The sequence below is a fragment of the Rhipicephalus microplus genome, chromosome X (genome assembly GCF_043290135.1).
Source record: "Rhipicephalus microplus isolate Deutch F79 chromosome X, USDA_Rmic, whole genome shotgun sequence".
NCBI lineage: Eukaryota > Metazoa > Arthropoda > Arachnida > Ixodida > Ixodidae > Rhipicephalus > Rhipicephalus microplus.
The window spans coordinates 362,467,477-362,484,308 of NC_134710.1; the positions used below are offsets into that span (position 1 = coordinate 362,467,477).

The 16,832-nt window shown below is 45.7% G+C and overlaps 1 pseudogene; it reads left to right on the plus strand.

Moving 5' to 3' along the window:
• Positions 1-213: 213 nt before the first annotated feature.
• On the plus strand, positions 214-14,265 carry LOC142777295 (uncharacterized; annotated as a pseudogene).
• Positions 14,266-16,832: the final 2,567 nt, after the last annotated feature.

Consider the following 16,832-nt stretch of genomic DNA (forward strand, 5'->3'; position numbering starts at 1 on the left):
TTTTCTTCTGGGCTGCAACTTGAAAGTTCAGGGCTGCTTTGACAAAAAGTACACTTGTAAAAATGTCGGTTCCAGCGACAACCCATGTTCACGAATTTTTCATCTGGCAGAGAGAAAGAAGCATTTTTGCATTGTTTCATGATGTGAATGACGAGTTGACCGAGAAACACTCTTTTGCATTGTTTGACACTGTGTCGTCTTCCTTTGCAGCACATTAGAGTGTGCTTCATACACCCTTGTGGATCATGATGGATGAAAGTAGCAAGTCGCGCGAGACGCTCAAGGAGTTCCTCCGCAAGCGAGTCGAATCTCACCCGGGCATCTCCATCCAGAAGTTGACTGGCCACCTGTCCCAGCTTCCCGCTGAAATCCGCATGAAGTATGGCGGCAACGTCGACTCCATCCGCCGGGTGCTCGAGCAGTTTCCAGACATCTTTGTTATTCGCAACCGTGATCAGGTTCACGTGACTACGTCGAAGAGTTCCGGCAAGACGACGGGACCATCGTCGTCTGCGGGTGGCAGTGATGACGAGACCACCACCCTGACAGGTGCCAAGGGAACAGTATATCGTTTGTTCAAGACGTACGGCTTCATTTCGGTGCAGCACCCGATTACCACGAGTGTTTACTTTAGCCTGCGCTCGTTTGAAAACGGACAGCATTCGAGTCTCCTCTCATCTGGCTTTCAGCTCGGAGACGGTGTCGTTCTAGATGCAGAGGTGGGCCCCAATGAGTGCGAGGCCAAATTTCGCGCCAGCAGGGTGGCACGTATTAAGGGCGGGAATGCCGCTACTCTGTCCGATTCGTCGTCGCCTGCGTCGCAGACTCCGGTGTTTGCACCACTCGTGAACCGAACTGGTGCCATAGAGACTCTGAAGGATGAGTTCGGTTTTATCAAATTGGAAAAAGAGCAGGAGTGTGCGTTTTTTCAAGCAGCCGAAATCGAGAGGCCCCTCGGGACGGCTGTGCCCGCTCTGCCAGAGGTGTTGGCCGTCGGGGACAAGATTCGCTTTGACGCCGACCTCAATAAGAACACGACTGCACGGGCCAAGTGGGTCGTGACGACCATACACAGCATACAAAATGTTCCTCCGTGCCATTCAAGTAGCGAGACGGAAGGCAGCGAGATAGCTCCGGGTACTATCATCAAGCGAGATAGACTTATACAGATGGTCAAACCGGAGTTTGGTTTCATCAAGTTTGGTACGAATAACCGTGACCGCGCTTTTTTCACCTTAACAATGTTGTGATGCCGCCGCGCGACACTATCAAGAGCCTACCGGACGTGTTCACCATCAACGATCACGTGCACTTTGAAGCCAAGCCTAGCCATAAGCCTACGGAGAAGGTCAAATGGCAGGCGACGACGGTATGGCTCAGTGAGTTTGAGCCCAAAGGTGACGGACTTAATTCTGCTGATGAGAGTGGTAATGAGGTATTCCTTTCAGACGATGAATCGGACATTAGGGACCTGATACAGGAGCGACTGGCTGCCGACACTGATGACGACATGGACGACGACATTTTGGGAGCGGTATCGATGCTACCGGCCGCCTCCGCAAATACGATAGTGGATGGACTGAAGCAGTACTTGCGACCAGTCAGCCCCGATTCGTTGCCTCTCCCGAACGACACGAAAAGTTTGTTGGACTTGGACAAGGACGATTCCTTTAGCCCGGTGCTCCAGTCGGTCGAGCCATCCATAGTAATCTTTCGGGGCGCAACAGCGCTTGTCACTGACATCACTGATATCGGTGGCACAATTGGGTCCAAGACAAAGCGTGTTCAGTGGGTTCTGTGAAGGTGAACATCTTCAGTGGTGTTTTTTACAGCGATGGGGTGCGGTGTACGAAGCGCCTGTGTGAGGTGCTCGGCTGCGGAGACGCGGTGTCGCTGGACTTCAGGGTTGGAAGCAATGGAGGACATGAGGAGGTGCGGTGTGACCTGGTGTGGCAGGGGGCGCGCCCCAGGGTGTAATTCAGATGAGCCCCGAGGATTTTTGCCGCCGGCTGCAGATCAGGGTCCCCGCACGTCATGGGGGACCCTCGTACGAAGACTTCCAGCTGGAATTGTGAGTCGGATTTGCCTTTGCGCACCTTTCCTGCTTTTGTCCGTAGTCTCAACACCATAACTTATTTTAGCATCACTAACAACGTTGCAGTGCAAAAAGCATTTGGCTGAATGGCTCTGTGTTCATGGTGCTTGGTGGTAGGCAAGGCTGCTGGTGTTATTTTAGACAAAACTTTTGCAACTCGCATATTTCAGTGCCAAGGTTGCTTTGGGAAAACTGGTGCCAGGGAGGGTACAACAGTGTGATGCTTCAGGTGCGCTGGTCACCTGCGTATTTTACTGGCTCTCTCTGGAAAGTTTTAAACAGTGCAGGAGTATGTATGAATTTCGCTGCGCTGACGTGGTGTGCATGTCATTCCCTCCCTTCTAGTTCTTGTGTTACTTTGTCCTAGATATCTCTTCATATCTTGCCAACAAGGCGGAATCTCTCCCATAGCATTTGCACTGTTGTAAAGTAAACCTTTCGGACATCGAAAGTGGATTTATTTTGAGGAAGAAATTTCGAGATCGCTTCAAATGTTTTTAATATTGGCGAGTCTTCTGCTAATGTTTCATGTGAGGCTTAATTCCCTACACTAGAAAGGCATATATGTTGAATTTGTCAGCTGGCTATTGGGTGATTGGCTATTTCAGGGTTTGGCAACCTTTTAAGAGGGAGGGCCCCATTGAATGAAGTTGACCGTGGAGGCTGAATGGCTGATTAAAAAGGGGTGGAGTGCCTTGCTAGCATGGAAATAAAAAAAAAGTAAACGAATGAGCTATTATGCAAAAAACTAGAAGAAAAGTCATGTTTGGTTGTCAGTATGGATGTAGCTAAGTTGTAATTTACAAGCATAGGAACTAAAACCCCACTTGAGGTCCAAACTTCCATCCATGCCAGCCTTCAGATAGTGAGTCACAAAGGGAAGGTTCTTGGAATGTGCCCAGGGCTGCTTAATACTGCTTCCCGAGCCCCAGGTTGCTGCGCCCTGGGCTGTGTGAATCAACAAAATAAGGCTTGTGCAGTTTGGACTTATGTTCGTACTGTGAGCCCCACTTATACTTTTTCAGTCAAGTCTCATGCTTAGCAGTTGAAAGCTGCTTGTCATGGAAAAAAAAATTTAATTTTGCAGGCGGCCTGGGAAGTGTTGTTCACTCGCAGTAACATGGGCCGAGATCTTGTACCCACTCCAAAAAAGAAAAAAAAGGAACAAATGGTGTCGCTGCATGTAATTGGTTGAAGCTTGCATGAATGTCTCTTGTGTGTGACGTATGCAGGACAATCGACCAATGGCTCGAGGAAAAGGTAATGTGTACAAGATCCAAGCCTTGGTGTTCACCTGATTTAGTTTAAACAAATGATGTAAGCAGTAGCTTAGTGGGTTGTAAGTGCTGGATATAATAATAGAGTACAATTGACCATTGAGGCAGTAGTGCTCACCAATACTAGACTACGAGGGGCGTTAGTACTTCCTTTACCCTCTTTTTGCTGTACTTGTGTTCCATGCAAATTGGCAGTGGCTGGCTGCCCACACCCATGTGTCAACATTAGCTTCTTTAGATTACAAGGCAGTTGTACTGAAATTGCAGATTGAGAACAAGACAGCTTTAGGTGGCACATATATAGTGGAACCGTTGCGAAGTATATTACATTTCGAGTAAGAGAGAGTAGATGCGACACCCTGTAATGTTCATATTATAGGTTGACGAGGACGAATGCTGGGCATGGAGCTGTGGTTTTATTTCTCGGCTGTGACACATTTACCTAGGAGGTGAAGTGATTAAAAAAAATAAAACCTGTGCACATTGGTGTAAATGTGGTTTGAAAAAAGCCCAGATAGTCGAAAATAATCTGGAGTCCCGCCCCGCCCCTGTAACGCAGCGGGCTTCGTAGTTGTCATTGCTTACGTACACTACACCCTAGAACTTGACTCGTGCGGCTTCGCTGTACACGTGAAACTGTTCAAATGACTACAGCGCCCTTTTTTTGTTGTAACAGGGAGGAGGCGGGCCACTGCATGTCCGCGCACACAAGTATATCAAACAGCATCAACCTTCACAGGAGAAGGAGCCACCACAGTCTGCCATCCTTCCCGCCAACGACCAGCGAAGCTTCGCCGTCTTCGCCATCGGGGAGCATTCACGGGGATCGTGCCATTCCAAATGGCATGTGCGGTGAGTTAATAACAGTGCAGCCCTCAACCAACTGAGTACTATTAAAACATGTCACTCTGTAGACTACTTTGCTGATAGCTTTGCCGCCGTAGCGATGCTACATAATACTGAGCAACCCCCTAGCGTACCTATGTATTCCGTAAGAATGCTTTCCCCCCCAAGACCTGTCATTCTCAGAGTGCCGTGTTTCTATTGAGAAGTCAGAAGGTGAATGCAGACGGTTTCGCGTGCATAGTCAGCCAGAGTGATAGCCACAGCTATGCACCTGTTGCCAGAGGAAGACAGGGGAAACTGGCCAAATAGGTCTAAGCCAACGCGAAATAACGGTTCTGCTAAAATGTCGAGGGATCGAAGGCAACCCCCGGGGAGCGTCGATGGCGTTATGTGGCACTGAGCACACACTGCAGTGTATCCACATATGGAGCGTGAAAGCCTGGCTGACGGAAGCGTCGGTGGATCTGGTCGCAAGTGCACGATACACGAAGGTGACGGGTGGTTGGAAGGTCATGAAGTGTGTGAAGAACATCCGAGCGGAGCTGTTTCGGAGCAGCAAGTAGCAGGGTTGGTCTGTCAGGGTGAAAGTTGTGGGGTTAGAGCGTACCATTTCGGAGGACGAACGAGTAATAAGTCTGTTTGGTGGACGACGAGTCTAGGCGTTCGATGATCGTATGCAAAGATGCATCACCGTGTTGCGGTGCATCATTGATGGACGTTTTGCACTGCCTCCGTGATAAGCCAGTCTATGACTAAGTGACATCATGTGATGACATAATGTGTCGTTCACATAATGTGACGTTGAGGATATGTTTTGAAATTTGGCTATCTGGTTATATCACGTTGACATCATATGGTGATAGTGTGGCGATTATTTTTTTGCATCAGTTGTGTTGACACGGATGCCATGGGATGCCAACCAATGCTGACACTCAGTTTTTCTTCTTTGATGAGGCGCTTAAGGCTTTAGCCTCAAAAGAGAAAAAAAGCACTGTGCACTAATCTTTGCGTATACAAGCTTTCATGTAACCTGAAAAATATGGTAACTGGACATAATATAAACTTTTCTGCCCATTGTAAACTCTTTAAAGCTTGTGTCCCAGTCAAATTACAATGGTTCAGTTGCTGAGTGCAATTGTGATTTTGTCTACGAAATAGCACTCGGCTGTACAAAAATCTACATTTGACAGACAGGGCTGTCCTCTTGAAGAACAACACACGTGTTTGCTGACAATGTGAAGAGTGCATGTGACAACACTCTGGCATGTCATTACGAGGAGTGGTCAGTGCACCCTTCTTTTTGAGTAAATTAGATTTCTTAAAAAAAAGGGCTGAAGCAAATAAAGAGAAAACATCAGAATAAAAGCAGCATTTAGGGCAAGTTGTACAAACTCGGTAAGACTGCGAAACAAAAAAAAAGGGGCACGGACAGCAGGGAAATCTTCTCTGTTGCCTGTGCCTTTTACTTGTTGCATAGTCGTACGGAAACATCAGAAGCATCCTTCGTCAGGAAGACAGCAGATTGGTGCATCAGCATGCCATTCATTACTTCGCCTTAGTGACGAGGAGTTATCGTTTCTTAGCCATTATTTGCAGGGTAGATAATGTTATAACTAGTCTTACTCTCCATGGGTCTAATTCTTACTTTTTGAATTTCGGAAGCTTAACTTATAAGGGTAGAGAAATGGCTGGCCTTTTTCATTATTAAAATGCATTGAAAGTTGGCACATGTACTACTACATCTTCTCTTGTTTTTGTTTTTTCACTATTATTTGTGTACTACACCTCCCACATCTAGTTTAGCATGTCCTGTTTAGTTTTTAAATGTTGGCTTTGCTGTCGCTGTGTCCCTATTCGTTTGCATTTGGCAGACTCACGGGGCTCAGTTATAAATACCCGGTCGTGTTTTTTTTCAGTTGGAAATTCTCTCGCAACTAGTGCTCTCTTTTCCAACGACATAAGCGTAGGTACTGCACTCTTGATGTCGAACCCATCAGCTTGTGCTTCACTGCGTTCGATTTTTGGTGCATTTCAGTAAAAATGTTTTCTCCAAGATGCACCAGAAACACCATCACTTGCATCACATGATATTTGCAACACCAGATGCACCAACATTCTCACTTTAATGCAAATATTGGTGCAAACTTGAAACTTGTTTTGGCACGCTAGTAGATTCATAAAGTAATCTACCCATTATCTGTTGCGCTTTGCTGTCAAATTCAAGGTCACAGGTTAGATTCCCAGTCATTTTGCCTGCTTTGCAACAGGGTTGAAGTAATTGTGTTTGGCTTGTGCAAGTGTGTGAGATATTTGAAATTCGCCTGTAGCTCATAGCTTACATCATGATTGCCTGTGCATTGCTTTAGGATACTGCGTAAATGGGTCTGATATTTTTCTTCAACAGTGGTTAATCTGTTGCTGTTCCGTATGGTCCTGCAATAGCTGGAAAGCACCAACTACTGTTGCAGTCAAAGCCTGCTTCAATGACTGCTGCTTCAGGAAAATTTTCGGTACAATGAAAAATTCACTATTCCCCCTCAGCACGCCTTGGGAGTAAATGCATAAATATCGTCATAATGAACACTTTTTTTTTGCCATTTGCTTAAACGAAATTCGGCAATGCAATTTCAGGCCCATATATGTAATGCGGGGCAGTAAACACAATCTTGAACATTTGTATGCATGGTTTGAACACGAAAGTAGGTGTAAGAAATTTAAGTCGTGTGCTGGCACCATCAAAAACTGCTGCGTTGACAGAGCGGGAGGGGGGGGCACCATTACATAGAGATGGCAATGAGATTGCCCTGCTTTTACCACTGGCTTGATCCTTAGCCACAGACAATCCAAAGCTGAAGTTCAGTTGCTCGGTTGCCCATACTGCCGGGCACAATTTCGAAACGATGCCTGTTTAGATGCAAATCCTTCCTGTTCTTTATACACTTCGCCAGTGTGGTCACTGGTCACAATGACTGTTCATCCGCGTTATTAACAAAATCAGCCTGCCACGGCAAGTGGATGACAAGACTATCATAGAATAACGCACAAGTTACCACTTCGTAATACCACACCTGCTTCTCGGTGTTGTCAGATACCTTTTGACGGCGAACAACTCCTAAACGTGCAACTTTTTGATTAGTTCGTGGAAGCCATTGTTTCAGTGTGCATTTCAACTTGCCGCCACAATGCATGTGCGAGCAATGCGTCACGATGCTACTGGGAAAGAAAACAAAGCAGCCGACACTATTTGAATTTTGTGAATAAAACTTCCTTTGTTTTGCTAGTTTAGGTCAACTATATTTTTTAGGATTTCGCTTTATAGAAAATTTTTCTGCGCCCCATCAGTCTGATTGTAGCGGTTTTCAACATTACAGTAATACCTCATTAACTCTAAGTTGTAAAAACCGGGGAACAATTTAAGATAAATGGATTTGCGAGATAAGCAAAGTTGCACATTGCCGGGAAAAAGCACTTTTCAGAAAAATCATTAATACTTGCCGGCTCTTTATTGGCAGTTTGTACTCTTTTTTTCTCCTGCAGGTATAAAAGAGAAAAAAATAGGCGCACAAGAGGCTTTAACCGGCTAGATTTCGCCGCGCTGCTATTTTATTTAGCCTAGAAAAACTGCCTAATGCTCCTCTGCTTTCCGGTCGTACTCGGGCCTAGACAGGCGTCCTCTAGCTGGTTGACGCATCGCATCAGTCTATCTTCTTTGTCGTTGCACTCGACGTTATTTCAAAGCAAGCGCAGCTAATTTCTTGTCTCTGAAGATGTTTGCATCGTCGTCTCCACCGTCCTCAACGTTAGTGGCCATTAGAATGATTTTGGCGTTCGTCATATCTCCAGTCACCGCCACATTCTGCTCAAACAGCGTAATTTTTGGCGGCACCCTTACCTCTAAGCTTGATAACCTCTTGACAAAGTTTCTCACAGTCTCTGCTGAAATTCATCCAGCACCTTCGGCTTGCTTTTCAGCATCGTCGAAAGCATAGACAAAGGAATTCCGAATTCCTGCTCGATGCTCAACTTATTCGGTCTCCATTTTCTTAATGAGTGCAACCTCTTTTTTTAGCCTTAGAAACTTGCTCTTTTCGACACCGTGCTTGCTGCACTCACGCTAAGCTGCCGTTCCTCACAGTCGGTGAAAAATCTGTGCTGCTCTGTTTGCACAGATGAACGGAAATCACACCTCAGAAAAAATCACAAGCACTGCATTTGCAATGAGCAAAACAGAATTACCACGTGGTTTGTGCAGATGAACGGAAGTCGCACACCGGGGAAAATTATGTGCCCTGCACAAAGTGAACAAGGCAAACTACGCGAAGCATGGCCAGAGGGCGTCCCTGCTCAGCCCATGTGTCACATGATGTGCCACAGGGTTGCTTCACTAAGTTGATATGTTGTAGTGCTGAGACTTCGCGCTCTTTGCATTCGCGAAAAGCATTGATGTAGTCGCAGGCGCAGCTAAATAAGAGAAAAATCTATGGATTTCAGGCATGGCAGCATTGCGCAACCCTTGTGAAAAGTTGCGGCGGCGGAATTTTTGTTCCACTTCCAGTCAAGGTTTCGAGTTGTCCCCTCTCTGACCCAAAAATACTTTGAGATGAAGGGAAAAATGTACATGGGACGTACAGGAACGTGTTCGGTGCTGATGAAAATTTCTCCCTAGCAAATTTTTCGAGATATGTGTTTGAGTTAACGAGGTATTACTGTAGTTTCGTTAAGTGAGGTACTCGTTCGTGATGAGGCATGGGATGCTCAGAAATTGTGCGTTTCCAGTTCGGTGTTGTGGTGCGGGTACTAGAAATGGTTGGCACATTGCCGACACGGTGCAAGCTGTGGAACAGTTTTCTCATTTTCACACGTTTTTCAAGGTGAAAACACACTCTACCTTGCACAGACATAATATATGTGCATAGGAAGTGTTTTAATGACATCCACGTCTGCGTGCTGTGTTGTCTGTAAAGATGCAAAATTTCTGGCAATTTTGAGGAATTACAAGAAAACCTTTTCTTTTCACGTTTTTTTCGAAATCCTAAGAAAAATAAAAAATAAGTTCTTTAGCATATGGCAATAGTTTTGCCAAGTGTCAAAAGCAATGGCTTTTGTAGTGTAAATAACCGAAATTAAATGTTTCTTTTCCTTTTTTTACAAACGAATGCGGCATTCAACAGATCGAAGGCAGCCAGAAGCATTACCGCGATCTCATTTAGCTCTCATTGAATGGGTGCGGCTTCATAAATTTGCTATGGCGGTTAGAAGAAAAAACCCAGAATTTGGTCATGGCTTCGACAAAGGATCAAGATAGTAAAAAGATAAAGTCCAAACTCTTATTCAGAGTTAGCATCCCTGGCTTCATCTGTAGCTTTCATTATTCAGCTGCTGTGCCAGTGCTTACAGACCTGTTTTCTGCCACTGGTCTCCTTGACCGTGAAATACATCCACGCTTCTTGAATTAGCCCAAGACACGGAGCAAGAATTTTCGAGCAGGCGAAACTGCACTCGCTCAAGCGCCCTGAAAAAGTCACGAAATCGGGCACAGCACTTATGAGCCCTCTGTCCTGAAACTCCGCTAACGAAGAAGGTAAAACCTGCACGCCGCTCTCATCACACTCTCATTCAAGGCCACTGCGCTCCGATTTGCCGTTCGTGCTTCACGTTCGACTGGGTGTTTCTATCCGGCTCCAAATTTTAACGCGACAACATAAAAGCTCGTTTCCCAGGAAGGCTGACGTCAGCATCGTTAGTAGGGAAGGAAAATCAGTGTTCTCCATGACTTTGAAATTAAGAAAGGTGCAAATGTTTGCGGTTCTAGGCATGTTTTATATAGAAATCGTATTCACACATTCTTCATTGCACGCAGCTGTTTGACTTCAGAGCTACAACACTGCTGGAAGCTACTTTGAAAAAAATTGCCCGCAGCTTCCCTCGGGGGAACACTGAGGAGGATGCGGAAGCGGTTCCGCCAACAGTTTGGCCGGCGCTGGTCGAAGGGACGTCGATCACTCTGTTTGTGGATTCGTTGGCATTCATTTCACGGCGACTTCGGACGTCGACGCGCCGTACAAACCAACGGACGAGCGGCAACTGAGCGAGCGAGCGCCGACCTTGAGTATATATACAGCGCGACGGCGCATGCGCTGTCAGCTGTCGAATGTTTTCGAAGGAGAAGCGCGCGCGCGGCACAGATGGCGACGGCGCGACGGCGCATGCGCTGTCAGCTGTCGAATGTTCTCGAAGGAGAAGCGCGCGCGGCACAGATGGTGGGCGACGGAGCGACGGCGCATGCGCGCGCGTCAGCTGTCGAATGTTCGAGAAGCGGTGTGGACGGCGCGGACGGCGCACTACAAGGCGCGAGTATAAGATGCTTCCGCATCTAAAAAAGAACTATGAATGTCATGCACTGTCATGTAAAGTGGATGGGCAGAGTCGCCATCCGAGAAGTGCTTTCCACAAACGTAGTCACGAGGCTTCAGCTGGCGATCTTTCCTAGGTATGGTGCAAGCCCACATTTCCAATGTCACTAACTACATTCTCCTTGCAGGATGTGTAATTGCTGTTGCATTTTGGCAGACCATGTTTCCGCCTCATCCTGAAGATGAATCTTGCTCGAATTCTGCAAAGCGATCTTCCTTGTCGCGACGTGAAAAGGGCGCGCAATCAGTCGGCACAGCTGGCACAACGCACTGAAGGCACCGGAGCACCACAGAGGAAGGGAGAGCATTAAAGAAACAGAAAGCCTGCATATTGCGAAGGGATTTGCGGCAGCTTGTGGGGAACTTTTTCTCCCGATGTAACCCGCGCATGCGCACCCACGACATGCGAGCGAGGAGCAAGAAACATGCTGCGGACGTTGTCTACTCCTGAGCCATTACTAGCAGCTCGTTTTGATCGCTTTGCGGCTCGTAATTCTAGCAGTATCAATTAGTAACTGATGCTGAAATATCTGTTGCATCTAGTCATTCATGTTACACACAAAAATAGGGAAAGTTTTGCTGTGCATGAGGCGCTATTATGATTTCTATGTGTAGCGTTCATAGAAGCGCGTGTAAAAGATGGCAACACGTCAAAAGCGTCACCTGCTGAGCGTTGCCGCAAACCACATCCCTCCGTGATGCTGTCGCGTTACCCTCGCCCGCTGGCACGTCCTGGGAGTTTCTCCTCCTCAAATACTTCTTTCTGTGTGGTCCAAAGCATTGCAAAAACTGCTTGCACACTGCTTTTTAAGGAGACGTCCCCCACAGGTAGCAGCAATGTATGAGGGAAAATCAAAACTGAACAATAACGGGTACCAAAACATTCGGAATCTCCCCCCCCCCCTCCCCGCAACATGACCACATCAGATCACACCCGATCAATGAAGCTACGCAACTATAGACTCAAGCTAAGCTGATGCTGCAGGAGCCGACTTCATGTGATGTCGATGATCTAGTAGCGATCTGCAATCTAGTAACGATGTGCCTTATGAATTAAGATACGACCATTATAGAATTCGACTTGTCCGAACCGCGTGTTGAACGCAAGCGCTTACATATTTAATTCCCAGTCTTCTGAATAAACATTCACATGGTATAGAAATCGCTCAGAAATTTTTGTCTCTGAGATCTTTCGAAAAATATATATAAGCTTACCTTCTATTCTGTCCTCAAGATTGATACCGTAATTACTCAAATCTAACGCTCACGTTTTTTCGGGTTAAGCGAGTTCACAAATCGCATGCGCGTTAGAATAGAGTACGAAAAAAAATGAATACGGTCATTCTATTGCCATCGGCATTTCCAAGATGGCCGCCTGCTACGTGTGTCAGCATAGCGCGTCGGCCATTTTTGCCTATGTGTTTCCTATGTGCGGCACTTCGTATGTGTGCTGAGGAGTTCGTCATCTTGTAGTGCATTAGCGTCGACGGCGTGGGAGGGCCAGCTGCAAAAACTCAAGTGCACACGATGCCGCTTTTAAAAGTCATCGCGTGTGCAGAAACGGACGGAAATTGGGCCGCATCGCGGTCGTTCGGATTTTCAGAAACGTGCGTGCGAAGCTGGCGGAAACAAAAGCAGAAGATTGTTGACAGCAAAGCTTCACGCAAAAGCTTCAGTGGACCACAGCAGGGTTGGTTTCCGCAAATTGAAGAGCTGCTCGGCGAGTATGTACTTGAGCAGCGAGCTGCACAGCCACCCATGACGACAGAACTGCTCCAAGTGCGGGCTATGCAGTTAGCCTTGGAAAAAGGGCTAATGTGGAGCCACTTTAAAGCGAGCAGGTGCTGGCTAACTAACTTTATGAAGAGGAAAGGCTTTTTCCTTTAAAGGCGAACGGGCATATGCGAAAAGTTTCCGGAGAAGTACGATGAAAAGCTTCACAGTTTTAAGAGGTTCGTCCTAAGCTTGTGGCACAACAACGGCTACCTGCTTGGGCAAATCGGGAATGCCGGTCAGACGCCTCTTTACTTCGACATGCCTGGCACTACAACCATCGAGAAGAAGGGGGCGAAGCAAGTTCGCGTGCTGACATCGGTCCACGGTAAAACTACAGTGACGGCAATGCTCTGTTACACGTCAGATGGGCACAAGCTTCCCCCCTACCTCATATTTAAATGGAAGACGCTTCTGAAAGAAGTAGTTTTTTCGAGTAGTGTGATCGTGCAAGCCAACGAGAAAAATGGGTGCGCGTTGCAATTGATGTCTTACTTTTTCTTTTTCGTCGTGTAAACCGGGTGTGTGTTACAATTGAGGGCGCAGTAGAATCGAGTAATTACGGTAAATTGTGTATATTGCAGTCATATGTTTCTCTAGTTTCGTTATTTGTAGTGTTACGACACTTGATTCATTGATTGATGATTGATTGAATCGATTGATTGATTGATGAGTGATCCACCGTGATTTGGTGTTTTGGTATGATGTGCGATAATTTGGTTTCACTTCCAATGCCTAAGCTTTATTTCTGTGCCTTTTCGCCCTTGGAAATTTTGGCCAATATATTCAACTGTGCTGAAATAAAATGAAAAAAAGTTTTTTCGTAATTTTTCTTCTTTTTTTCGCACTTTGCATCTATAGTCGTCTGGTGCATGGTTGTTTTGCACCGGCACGCTTGTGCCAAGCTGGCCCTGTAGGAAGAGAGCGCGTGGAAAATTTTCTAACCGTCCTGTCATGTGTGAAACCGCTGGCATTGGTGGTCCACCGCATTGGTGCAGTGGTTACAGTTCTCGGCTGCAGACATGAAAGTTGCGGGCCCAGTCCTGGCTAAGGTGGCTGCATTTTGGTGGTGGCAACTTGCTGTCGGCGGTCGTGTTCCGTGTTATGTGAATGTGAGTTGGAGAGCACCAGGTGGTTGACATAGACCTTTTGCACAGAGTGCCCACTTGGTACTTTTTTAGTGTGCACCTTGTGCTGAACAAGGCGTTCTTGCGTATGTCACGCTCTTATGGACCTCATGTACACCATGGTAAAACCTTCTTTAAAAGATCTTTCCATTCCTGAACGTCGCGGGGTCTCTGACCGACGCTTCGCAATTCCCATAAAAAAGGCTGAGTGACTGGGACTGCTGACTTTCCCCTTGCTGAACCAGAATGACCGTTTCTAGGCTAGGCGGCGCAGCTAAAATAGCCGGAGCTAGAGAGGTCTGTGCGGGGGAACTAAATCGCCAAAGTCCGAGACCTTTCGACAGCGAACACAGATGCTCTGCTCTCTGGAGTAGTTGTAAATAGAGTAAATAAACGTGATGTTTGTGGCATAGAAACCCATCGTAAGCTAGTTATTATAATCAATCTTTTTTTTATAACAAACTTGCTAATGTTAGATTGAACGGCTCATATTAGTTTGTGTTGGTGAACTGGTGGTTGATGTCGGCTTGTGTTACCGCATGTTGCTCTATACCTATATATTTCTTTATTTTAGGGAACTGTGCTTCGTCCTGTTGCCAGGATGATGGCCGAAGAGCTTCACGCGCTGCAGCATAAGGAGCGATTGGCCAAGGGCTCGGTTCGTGATGTGGCTACGCAGACAACAGAACGCGGCGTGCGTTCCGTTCCGTGACGAGACTCTATACACGAGGAGTAAGAAGAAACGACGAAGAGAAATAACGGCGCTCTTATCGAGTGCCCGACTAGCCTCGACAACCTGGACGTCGTCACATCGTGCCTTGGGACAACGGTGGGTGGGGGGTAGAATGAATTGTGTGTAGTTGCCACGGTTAGTTGTGCCTTGCATTTTTTTTGGGGGGGGGGGGAATGTCACATCCTAACGGGAGGGAATCTGGTTCCACAACCCTGCTTGCTTGTTGTCCTTGTTGTTATTTTTATTTGTTTTCTTTTTCGTTGTTATATTCTTTCTGTTTATATTCATTGTTATATTATTTCATTCCTTTCATTTCATTCCAGTCGTGCACGTTTTTTTTCGTACTGGCAGTTCTACAGCTCTGTCACCAATATATTTTTTATTGGCATGTGGGTGCTTTTAGCATCAAGGTTGGTACATGAACGTTGTCTATGATGTCAGGGTAGTGCTATAACTGAAACAGCACTGTCTAACTTCTTTACGAGCTGGAAAATTGGTAGTTAAATGTTCAGTCTTAGGAGTGGTAGCGCTGAAGTGACGAATAACTAAACAAAGATGCAAAACATACCTGATTCACATCGCCTCGTTATCATTTCGTGCCAGTTTAGCTCTACCTCCCAGACCGTAAACTTTGCCCACATTACGTTCTTGCAAAGCATTGCTTTATCAGACTGTGAAAATAAATCTCTGCATTGAGTGTGATCAGGCATTGTTTGACATTTGTGCCCACGATTGCGCGTGTTTACAGTTTGAGATAACACTGCCCACGCCTTTCCTGAATGGCACGTGAGCCGAGAGTCAAGCTAGCGGACTGTTCTTTGGTGAGTTGTAGAAAACTCAGCTCAATATTAATAAGCATTTATCACTCCATAATTGTTGTTGGAGAAGTAGCTAGTGATTTGTTTATGCAATGGGGAACATTGATTGGCTCATTATATGCTTGCCATGTTAGTACAAAATGAGTGTGAATAGGTGTCAGTTTTGCTACTGAACACAAAGCCACGATTAATGAGCTAAATTATGGCAAGTACATTGTGGAGGAAATTATGTCAACAAGTGCATTACTTGAAATATTCATTGCCCATGTTTTTAAAGTTTGTCAAGAGTTCTTATTAAGTGAACGGAAGTAAATTGGTGCTAACCCACATAAGTGCATTTGGAATCGGAACAAAGAGCATTTAGTCAAAATTCCATATGCTTTGGCATTTCAAATAAATAGCTTTATTGGTTAACAGGAATCAACACTGTGCGGAATGGTACGCCGAGCAGGCACGAGTATATATTTCAACATTCTGGCAGACCTCGGTGCCAAAAATTAGTTAAAGAGGAGAGATAGAATAGATGAAGTTCATAAGCATACTCAGTGGCAAGCAGGCAAAAAATTTTTTTCAGGTTCACCTCATTATTGTTTAATATACAGTTTGGGATATGAAAAGATTGCTGCAGTTTACCTGAAAGCTAGCGCTTTTAGCACACAGGCCCACATTGACAATGGTCTTTATCTGTGATGTAATTTCAGACAAAACTGGTATTATTATGCATAAACGTATCTTATATGAATTGACACTGTGCGATATGTAACTGAACACGTAGTACCCTTAATCAGTGTTAACACTACTAACAAATCAGTTATAAAGTAACTAAAAGTTAGACTGCAAACTGTGTTGGAAAACATGCATGTTTCTAAGATTTCTGTGTTCACCAGCTTCTCTGCCACACATGTTCTCCAGCACTGTTGGCAGTCTATGTGAAATGAAGCCACTTGGTAATGCTTTTCGATGAAATTGATTGACAGGTTCTGTTTGTTGTGATGTCCCGCTTCGCCGAATTGTAGCGAACAGGTTATCTTGGTGCCATGTGCGCAATGGTGGCAAACGAACCACTTGTGCAATTAGTACTTATATTGATCCACGCATGACGCTCGAGAATGCACGAGTCTTGAAGGAATTCTTTGTTATGCCTGTTCTTCGGCACAGTTTGCAAGCTTGGCTAACAGGTAGGGTTAGGAGTGTGTCTTGACAGAAATGTTGGACACTGCCCACTGTGCTTCTTTGGTTGTGAAGTGGTTATACACTACGTATTTTTCTATGCTTCCGTTGCAACCTGACGTACTTTACCATGAATGAATTGACATGGAATGGCGCAGAAGCAGGTGGGTGTCGAACCACATCCCATCTTGTTAGTTTTTTCCCCTTCTGTTGGTACTCAGTTTATTCGTGATAGCGGCCTCGCTGGCGACTGTTCATGCCTTTGGTGTGCTTGTTAAAACACACTCCACGGCTATCCTCATCTGCGTGTGCCAAATTGTGAATTGAAGGGACGAGGAGGCAAGACTGATATTCTGCAGGCCGGAGCATTTGAGTATTCGACCCCCTACATATAACGCCGAGATCGCTATTGTTGTGTTTTTTTTTCTACAATGGGTGTTGTTATAGGGTCACGAAGTATATAGATTTTCTTTCCTTTACATTAATTTCAGATCTGTACAGATTTCTACAATGTGCAGTTCTTTTTCCCTCAGAAGCTTTTTTTGCTCCTTTTCTTACAGAATGAATTTTCAAAGTGCTC